We start from the raw sequence: 11,023 nt of genomic DNA on the forward strand, positions 1-11,023 counted from the left end.
TTTTTTTGAAAAAAAATTTTTTTAATGTTTATTTATTTTTGAGAGAAGGAGACAGAGCACAAGCAGGGGAGGGGCAGAGAGAGAGACAGAGAGGGAGACAGAGAATCTGAAGCAGGCTCCAAGCTCCAGGCTCTGAGCTGTCAACCCAGAGCCCCACGCGGGGCTGGAACCCACAAACCAAACAGTGACATCGTGACCTGAGCTGAAGTCGGACACTTAACTGACTGAGCCACCCAGATGCCCTGGCTTGCTTTTTCATTTTGCTGATGGTTTCCTTTGTTATGCTGATGTTCTTTAATTTGATGTAGTTGCACTTCTTTGTTTTTGCTTTTGTCGCCTTTGCTTTTAGAGTCTGATCTAAGAACTCACTGTCTTTAAGAGTCTATTATGGGAAATTAATAATTAGGCAAATGTACAAAAGTAAAAAATTCTAGAGAAAAATAAATAAAAATAAGAACTCACTGTCAAGGTGGATGTCAAGGATTATTGCTTATGTTTTCTTCTAAAAGTTTATAGCTTAAATCTTCCACTCATGTTTTTAATCCATTTTTTTTTTTTTTTTAGATTTTATTTTTAAGGAATCTCTACACCCAATGTGGGGCTTGAACTCACAACCCCAAGGTCAGGAGTTGTATGCTTCGCCTACTGAGCCAGCCAGCTGCTCCTCAAGCCTTTAATCCATTTTGAGTTATTTTTTGTATTTGGTGTAAAATAGTAGTTGTTTCATTCCTTTTGCATGTGGCTGTTCAGTTCTCCCAGCACCGTTTATTGAAGAGACTGTCATTTCCCCATTGTATATTTTTGCCTCTTTGTCATAAATAGTTTTTGCATGGGTTTATTCCTGGGCTCTCTATTCTACTTGCCGATTTTAAAATTGGTTTGTTTTCTTGCGACTGAGTTGCTTAAATTCCTTATAAGATGTATGGTTTGTAAATATTTTCTCCCATTCCATAGGTTGTCTCTGTTGGTTGTTTCCTTTGTTGGGCAGAAGCTTTTACGAATGATGTAGTCTCACTCTTCTGCTCCTAATGATGGTGCTTCTGGAGTCATGTGCAAAATCATTGACAAGATTAATATCAAGAAGTGTTCCCCTTTGTTTTCTTCAAGTAGTTGTATAGTTTCAGGTATTACAGTTAAGTCTTTAGCCTATTTTGAGTTGATTTTTATTTATTGAATGAGATAAGGGTCTGATTTCATTCTTTTATATGTGGATAACTAATTTCCCCAATACCATTTTTTTTTTAATTTTTTTTTTTCAACGTTTATTTTATTTTTGGGACAGAGAGAGACAGAGCATGAACGGGGGAGGGGCAGAGAGAGAGGGAGACACAGAATCGGAAACAGGCTCCAGGCTCTGAGCCATCAGCCCAGAGCCCGATGCGGGGCTCGAACTCACGGACCGCGAGATCGTGACCTGGCTGAAGTCGGACGCTTAACCGACTGCGCCACCCAGGCGCCCCCCCAATACCATTTTTTGAAGAAACTGTCCTTCTCCATTGTTGTGTTCTTGGCAATTTGTCAAAGATTAGTTGACCATAAATGTTTAGAGTTATATCTGGGCTCTTTATTCTGTTCCATTCAACCATATATCTCTTTTTACACCAGTTCTGTGCTGTTCTGACTACTATAGCTTCATAGCACATTTTGAAATCAGGCAATGTAATGTCTCCAGCTTTTTTTTTTCTCCCCCTCAGGATTGTTTTGGCTAATTCACATTCTTTTGTGGTTCCATATGAATTATAGGATTATTTTTTCTATTTCTTTTTCTAAATTTTACTTGCTTATTCATTTTTATTTTTAATTTAAATCCAAGTTAGTTAACATAGAGTGTAATAATAATTTCAGGAATAGAATTTAGTGATTCATCACTTACATATAACAGTCAGTGCTCAGCCCAACAAGTGTCCTCCTTCATGCCCCTCACCCCTTTGGCCCTTCCCTCCACCCAACATCCTGCCAGCAACCCTCAGTTTGTTCTCCGTGTTTAAGAGTATCTTATGGTTTGTCTCCCTCTCTATTTTTATATTATTTTTGTTTCCCTCCCCTTATGTTCATCTGTTTTGTATTTTAAGTTCCTCATATGAGTGAAATCATATGACATTTGTCTTTCTCTGACTTATTTTGCTTAGCATAATACACTCAAGTTCTATTCACGTTGTTGCAAATGGCAAGATTTCATTTTTTTTGATTGCCGAGTAATACTCCATTGTGTGTGTATATATATATATATATATATATATATATATATACACACACACACACACACATATATATACATATATACATATATACACACCACATTTTCTTTATCCATTCACCCATTGATGGATATTTGGGCTCTTTCCATACTTTGGTTATTGTCAATAGTGCTGCTATAAACATTGAGGCAATGTGCCCCTCCAAAACAGCACACCTGTAGCCTTTGTATATATACCTAGTAGTGCAATTGCTGGGTCGTAGGGTAGTCCTAATTTTATGTTTTTGAGGAACCTCCATAATGTTTTCCACAGTGGCTGCACCAGTTTGCATTCCTACCAGCAGTGCAAAAGTGTTCCTCTTTCTCTGCATCCTCACCAACATCTGTTGTTGCCTGAGTTGTTAATTTTAGCCATTCTGACAGGTGTGAGGTGGTATCTCATTGTGGTTTTGATTTGTATTTCCCTCATGATGAGTGATGTTGAGCATTTTTTCATGTGTCTGTTTGCCATCTGGATGTCTTCTTTGGAAAAGTGTTTATTCATGTCTTTTGCCTATGTCTTCATGGATTATTTGTTTTTAGGGTGTTGAGTTTGTTAAGTTCTTTATAGATTTTGGATACTAACCCTTTATCTGATATGTCGTTTGCAAATATCTTCTCCCATTCTGTCGGTTGCCTTTTAGTTTTGCTGATTGTTTCCTTCGCTAAGCAGAAGCTTTTTATCTTGATGAGGTCCCAATAGTTCATTTTTGCTTTTGTTTCCCTTGCCTCTGGAGACATGTCAAGTAAGAAGTTGTTGTGGCCAAGGTCAAAGAGGTTGTTGCCTGTGTTCTCCTCTAGGATTTTGATTGTTTCTTGTCTTATATTTAGGTCTTTCATCCATTTTGGGTTTATTTTTATGTATGGAATAAGAAAGGGTCCAGATTCATTCTTCTGCATGTCACTGTCCAGTTTTCCCATTTGCTAAAGGGCCTGTCTTTTTTCCATTGGATATTCTTTCCTTCTTTGTTAAAGATCAGTTGACCATATACATGTGGGTTCATTTCTGGGTTCTCTGTTCTGTTCCATTGACCTATGTTTCTGTTTTTGTGCCAGTACCATATTGTCTTGATGATTATAACTTTTAATAAAGCTTGAAGTTTGAATTGTGATGCCTCCAGCTTTGGTTTTCCTTTTCAGGATTGCTTTGGCTATTCAGGGTCTTTTCTGGTTCCATACAGATTTTAGGATTGTTTGTTCTAGCTCTGTGAAGAATACTGGTGTTATTTTGATAGGAGTTGCATTGGATATGTAGATTGCTTTGGGTAGTATCAACACTTTAACAATATTTGTTCTTTCAATTCATGAACATGGATTGTTTTTTCCATTTTTTTGTGTCTTTTCAATTTTTGTCATAAGGTTCCTATGGTTTTCAGCGTATAGATTTTTCACCTCTTTGTTTAGGTTTATTCTGAGGTATTTCATGGTTTTTGGTGCAATTGTAAATGGGATCGATTCATTGATTTCTCTTTCTGCTGCTTCATTATTGGTGTATAGAAATGTGACCGATTTCTGTACATTGATTTATATCCTGCTATTTCACTGAAATCATGGATCAATTCTACAATTTTTCGATGGAGTCTTTTGGGTTTTCCACATAGAGTAGCATGTCATCTGCTAAGAGTGAAAGTTTGACCTCCTCCTTGCCAATTTGGATGCCTTTTATTTATGTTGTCTTATTTTTTCTATTTCTGTGAAAAATGCCACTAGAATTTTGATAGGTATTGCATTGAATTATAGATGGCTGTAGGGAGTTGGACATTTTAACAATATTATTTTTTTCAATTCATGAACAAGGGATTTCTATTCATTAATTCTGTGTCTTAATTTCTTTTATCAGTGTTTTACAGTTTTCAGTGTACAGGTCTTTCACCTCCTTGGTTAAATTTATTCCTAAGGTTTTTTTGTTTGCTTTTGTTTTTGATGCTATTTTAAAGGGAATTGTTTTCTTAATTTCTTTTTTGAATCGTGCATTATTAGTGTATAGAAATGCAACTGATTTTTGTATGTTAATTTAGTATCCTACAACCTTACTAAATTTGTTAATAGTCCTAATAGTTTTGATGGAGTCTTAAGGATTTTCTATATATAAGATCATGTCATCTGCAAACAATTTTACTTCTTCCTCTATGGCTTGGATGCTTTTTATTTCTTTTTCTTCTCTATTTGCTTTGGCTAGAACTTCTAGTACTATATTTATTACAAGTGGTAACAGTGGGAATCTTTGTTTTTTTCCTGATCTTGGAGGAAAAGCTTTCAGTTTTCACTCTTTTTAAAAAAGATTTTTTTAAGTTTATTTACTTTTGAGAGAGAGAGAGAGAGAGAGAGAGAGCGAGAGCACGAGCTGGGGAGTGGCAGAGAGAAATGGAGACACAGAATCTGAAGCGGGCTCCAGGCTCCGAGCTGTCAGCACAGAGCCTAAAGCAGAGCTTGAAACCCACAAACTGTGAGGTCATGACCTGAGCCAAAGTCGGATGCTCCACCGACTGAGCCACCCCGGTACTCCTCAGTTTTCACTATTGAGCATGATGTTAGCTGTGGTCTTGTCATATCTGCCTTCATGTTGAGGTACATTTCTTCAATCTGATTTGTTGAGAATGTTTTTTATCATGAATGGGTGTTAAGTTTTGTCAAATGCTTTTTCTGAAACTATTGAGAACTTTTAAATTATTAAACTTTTATCCTTCATTTTGTTATTGTGGTGTATCACAACTGATTTCTGGATGTTGATGGATGTTGATGGAGGCAAGCGTGGTGCCTGAATCGAGGAGGAAGTCCTGGACACAGAGTCCACTTGAGCCTGGGTGCATGGGTGCTGGTCTAGGGCTGTGGTGGGCCTAGAGACTGGGGCCATAGGGGCCATTCAGGCAGTGGAGCAGGCCTGGAATTTGGGGCCATAGGAGCTAGACTGGACGCTGAGTCTGAAGGTGTTGGCCTGGTATATAGGGGGCTAGCCTTGCATTAGGGCATGCCTGGATTCTGGGACTGCAGGGGCAGATTCTTTCTTAATTCTTGATAGCGTTCATCTTTTTTTCAGAATCATTTGACTCCCCTGTAATTTCTTTTATCCAGTCTTTCTTACTTACACCAAAAGAAATGTATTATATAGATGACACACACACAGGAGTAGTTCCTCCTCATTCATGATTCCATATTTCTGAATTTGCCTGTTTGCTGAAATGTATTTGTCACCCCCAAATCAGTACTTTCATGGTTATTCACGGAAATGTGCAGATCAGTGAAAAATTTGAGTTACACAGCATTCACATTCCCAGCTGAAGTCAAGCAAGGTGATGCTCTTCCTTCTTCCTTCTGCTCTCATAATAAGTGTCCTTTTGGTGGTCTACTCAGTGCCATTTTTTTTTCAGTTTTGTACTTTCCATTATTTATTCTGTTGTTTAAAATGGCCCTTAATTCCTTATGAAGATAAAAAGCTTCTGCACAGCAAAGGAAACAACCAACAAAACTAAAAGGCAACCAACGGAATGGGAAAAGATATTTGCAAATGACATATCGGACAAAGGGCTAGTATCCAAAATCTATAAAGAGCTCACCAAACTCCACACCCGAAAAACAAATAACCCAGTGAAGAAATGGGCAGAAGACATGAATAGACACTTCTCTAAAGAAGACATCCGGATGGCCAACAGGCACATGAAAAGATGCTCAACGTCGCTCCTTATCAGGGAAATACAACTCAAAACCACACTCAGATATCACCTCACGCCAGTCAGAGTGGCCAAAATGAACAAATCAGGAGACTATAGATGCTGGAGAGGATGTGGAGAAACGGGAACCCTCTTGCACTGTTGGTGGGAATGCAAATTGGTGCAGCCGCTCTGGAAAGCAGTGTGGAGGTTCCTCAGAAAATTAAAAATAGACCTACCCTATGACCCAGCAATAGCACTGCTAGGAATTTACCCAAGGGATACAGGAGTACTGATGCATAGGGGCACTTGTACCCCAATGTTTATAGCAGCACTCTCAACAATAGCCAAATTGTGGAAAGAGCCTAAATGTCCATGAACTGATAATGGATAAAAAATTGTGGTTTATATACACAATGGAGTACTACGTGGCAGTGAGAAAGAATGAAATATGGCTCTTTGTAGCAACAGGGATGGAACTGGAGAGTGTGATGCTAAGTGAAATAAGTCATACAGAGAAAGACAGATACCATATGGTTTCACTCTTATGTGGATCCTGAGAAACTTAACAGAAACCCATGGGGGAGGGGAAGGAAAAAAAAAAAGAGGTTAGAGTGGGAGAGAGCCAAAGCATAAGAGACTGTTAAAAACTGAGAACAAACTGAGGGTTGATGGGGGGTGGGAGGGAGGGGAGGGTGGGTGATGGGTATTGAGGAGGGCACCTTTTGGGATGAGCACTGGGTGTTGTATGGAAACCAATTTGACAATAAATTTCATATATTAAAAAAAAAATAAAATGGCCCTTAATTACAGTGCTGAAGTGCTATCTAGTGTTCCTAAGCCCAAGAAGGCAGTGATGTTTCTTACAGAGAAAGTACATGTGTTAGAAAAACTTCTTTCAGGCATGAGTTATAGTATTATTGGCTGTGAGCTCAATGTTAATGAACTAACAAAATGTAATAAATAAGGTGTCTTTAAACAAAGACACACATAAAACAAGTTATGCATTGATCAGTTGATAAAAATGTTGTGAACCAGAGACTCACAGGAATCTAACCCTATTCTTCTTAGGAGCAATCCGTTTTAAATAATAGAATTCTAAGGGGAAATATGAGGTGATGTGAAAGCTCATATGAGGGGCACCTAATCAAAGCTAAGGGTGTAAGGAAATGTATTCTGGAGGAAGGAATATCTAAACTAACCTTTTGGGCTCTATGGGAGCTTACCAGTTAAAGATGTGAAGGACTAGAGTTCCAGGCAGAGGCAATCAACATGTGAAGGTCTAGGGGCAACTCAAATAAGTCTAATTTGAGGGGGTAAAAGAAATGCTTTGTCTCTTCGCTGGTGCTCTCTGTCTCTCTCTGTACACGCTCTGTGTGTGTGTGCGCGTGTGTGTGTGTCTGTGTGTGTATGCACGTGTGCATAGCAAAGTGTGTTTATGTAGCAAATATTCAGAGATGAGCCTAGGTAGTCAGAGGATAGATTGTAAATGGCTTTGTAAGTCTATTAGGGATTATGGACTTTATGCTAAGAGCAATTGGGAGGTACCAGTAGATCTTAGGCAGTAAAAAGTTATTATATAATATATGTATGGTAGTATACTTTGCTTTTTGATGGCTCTGGCAGTATTTTTTTTTAAATAAAAATGAAGAATTTCTAACACTAATAGTTACATTGTATCAAGCATGAACAGTATCCTAGATTATGAACTTGAAAATAACTTCCTACATCAGTTGGCAGCTTCCATTCCTCTGTAAAACACACTGACTGACAAGTAACCCACATGGAGTTAGCAGGATTCACCTTCCGGAAAGTCTGCTTGGTTTTGCTTTCTGCGTGTGTGCCAAAAATTCAGTTATGTCTCTTCTGAAACTTATTTTTGCTATGTATTTTAAGGAATGGGTGAAATATAAATTTGAGCAAAGTGTATTTTTCTATGAAAACAAAGTTTAACACGAAGAAGGTGAAAAAATTGTAAAAAATTGGGAAAAAATTAAATAGAAAGAATTGGCACTCAGCTTGCTTGTCAGGAGTCTTTAAGAGCTCCTTCCACTTAAACTCAAACTGCATATCATAGAGGCTCATTATAATTGTGGTTTATGACTTCAAACGCTAGGTTGTGGTTAGATACTTAAAAAATATCTTGGCCCTATATCAAAAGAGTGGTAAATAAATGTACATTTACTTATTTTAAGATAAAACAGTTTAAAACATATTTAAGATCTATTGATTTGTCTCTTGACCAACTTTTTTTGATTCGCTAAATACTAGCCCTGATCGCATGAGATAATATGGTTTTTGTATATTGCGCAGAAATTAGGCATAAACTATATGAGTATTGGAACATTTAAAAATCCTCTAAAAACCATCTTGATAGGCAAAGCTTTTCTTTAAACACTCCACAGTATTGAAGGATTTGATGTCCACCCTCTACTGGGGCCATGAAATCAGTGGCTTTGCCTCTGGAAGGTCAGCTTTTAACATATTAAAGAAGATCTGGCCACCATAAGGCAGATGACAGAAATCCTGGCAGTCTTCCTTCCCTTCTGATCTGCCAGTCAGGTTTTTGGAGCCGTTTCCATTTTCTCCTTTCCTCTCTCCAGGAGCAGAGGTAACTTGGAAGAAAATGCAACAAAAACAGCTTGATGAGACTGATAAAGGCTCCCTGCATTCCCCCCCCCCCACCCCCCACCAGTAGCTCCTGCTCACACAGGCAGGGCAAAGCAGGGGTGGAACAATAGTGTTTAATGTGAGGGACCTCACTTTGGCATCTGTTTTCCAAAACTTACATAGCTCACATAGTTTATTTTTGTCTAGAAATCACTAAACAGCTCATGTAGCTTCAAAAAGTGCAGAAAGACAAAGTCACATATTATTAGTACAGCCTTGAGCAAGACGGTAAGTAGCCTCTCTGATCTTCAGTGTTTCCATTTGATAAACAGGATAATGAAAACTAATTCGTAGGATTGCTCTAAAGATACAGTGAGATAATATATATAACATGCCTATTATTATTATTATTATTATTATTAATCTTTGTGGTTAAACAGGTATTATTTTCATGCCCTTGGGCAAAGAATAATTTTCCACTACCAAGGAGTTTGTTTTTTTTTCCAGGAAGTTGGAAACATTAGGAGGAAGACACATAAAAATGGTGAGGGTGGAAAGGGACATCCAATCAACCAAAACAGCTGAATCAACTATGATGGAAAATGATATGATGTCACGATCAGATAACATTTGTATTATATTAGGAGATCTCCAAATGTAAAGAGACCACAGCTGAACACACAGCCTATCATCTATTCTGTAGCCTATATTACCAGTCAATCTTGATGATGACATAAGCAGCCACTCAAGATCCTCAGTCTGACAATTTGGGTGTCATACTGAACATATCTCCCTTCCCCACCCAATCAACTATCTCTGTTGATTCTAGCCCTAAAAACTGAATCTCCCATGCCTTCCCTCTCCCTTCCAGTGTCACAAGACTTCTGCATCTCCTCACCGGCTTTTGGAAACACCTCTGAACTGGCCTCCTCTCCTTCAATCTATCCTTCAGTAATCCCACTTTCATACTGATAGCAAAGTGATCCTGCTAGGTAGACTGGTGCCAAGTCCCTTCCCTGATTAATTTCTTTCACTACTTTGTAATTACTTGCAGTGTATGTCAATGTCCTTATGTACATCTGGAGGGTTATTACAGGAGTTAGCACATATGAAGTGCTTAAACAGTGCGTGGACACAGTAATTACTATAGAGGTGTCTGCTATTATTTTTTTGATGACCTGATCTTCACTCTCCTTTTCAATCTAAAACACTGCCACTCTGTCACAATCATTGCTCAAATTTCCAAACACATGGTACTATTACACATCTCTGGGCTTCACACACGTAGATGGTGCTCCATTAAAAAAATTTTTTTTAACGTTTATTTATTTTTGAGAGACAGAGACAAAGCATGAACGGGGGAGAGGCAGAGAGTGAGGGAGACACAGAATCCGAAGCAGGCTCCAGGTTCTGAGCTGTCAGCACAGAGCCGGATGGAGTCTTGGACTCACAAGCCATGAGATCAAGACCTGACCCGAAGTCCAACACTTAACAGACTGAGCCACCCAGGCGCCTCTGCCCAGTTGTTTTTAAGACTACCTGGTTGTACCCATCTACGAATGGAACTCTTATTCTTCTTAAAACCCCAGGTCCTCTGGTGTTTCATACCCGACTTCCATATACCACATAGTTAATTTCTTCCAAACTCAGTGCAACCTTCTGCACGTAAGTCTCCAGTGGTAACCACCACCTTGGATTATAATTTGCTTGTATTTTCCCCTGCCCTAACAGGTAGCGAACCCTAGAATGCAAGCAAGATTGTATCTTGCTTATTTCAAGCACCTGAGTGAATGCTGACACATAGTAAGCACCTAGTGTGCATTTATTTAATAAATGTTTTTTTGAGTAAGCGAGAAGTGTAGGCTACAATCACACAAAATGTAATCAGGAATATTTTGTAATAAAGAAAAAAATTCCCACTTGAGCAGAAAGAGGAAGTTTAGTTAAAATTGGTAGAACTGTAGTTTAAGTGTTGGATAACCAATGATGGCTGTGATGCGGCAAAGCCCGAATGGCCACAGATCCTGGCTAATTGATGGGTGGGTGCTGCGTTAAGTGTTTTAGGAGAGTAATCAATACACCACCTTTTCCTCTACTTTGGGGCCAGGTGGGGGCAATTTTATTCCCATTTCTGCAAAATTTCCCGATGTTTCCGTAAGGCTGGAGGATCTGAAGGCCGACCAGCCCCCAGAAAGGCTCTTCTCGCTCCTTTCCCTTCGGAGGCCGCCGCCCGGCCCCGAGCCCCAGCGCTGCGCGCGGCCCCGGCCCTCCGAGCTGCTCCGCCGCCGGTGACAGCTGAGCCGCGGCCGCCGGCTCCCGGCTCGCCCCGCCCCGCGCATCACGTGCGCGAGGATGCTAACTTCCCCTCCTCCTCCACCCCCGTCCCCTCCGCCTCCCAGGCCTCCTCCTCCCGGCGAGGGCGTGCGAGGCAGACCGCGCGAGCGGGAGCGAGCGAGCGAGCGGGCGCCGCTGGAGCCCGCAGCCCTGGCGTCCGTCGCCGCCGGGAGCCCCGCAATATGCCGCCGCTGCC

The sequence above is a fragment of the Lynx canadensis genome, chromosome C1, assembly GCF_007474595.2.
Source record: "Lynx canadensis isolate LIC74 chromosome C1, mLynCan4.pri.v2, whole genome shotgun sequence".
Classification (NCBI taxonomy): Eukaryota; Metazoa; Chordata; class Mammalia; order Carnivora; family Felidae; genus Lynx; species Lynx canadensis.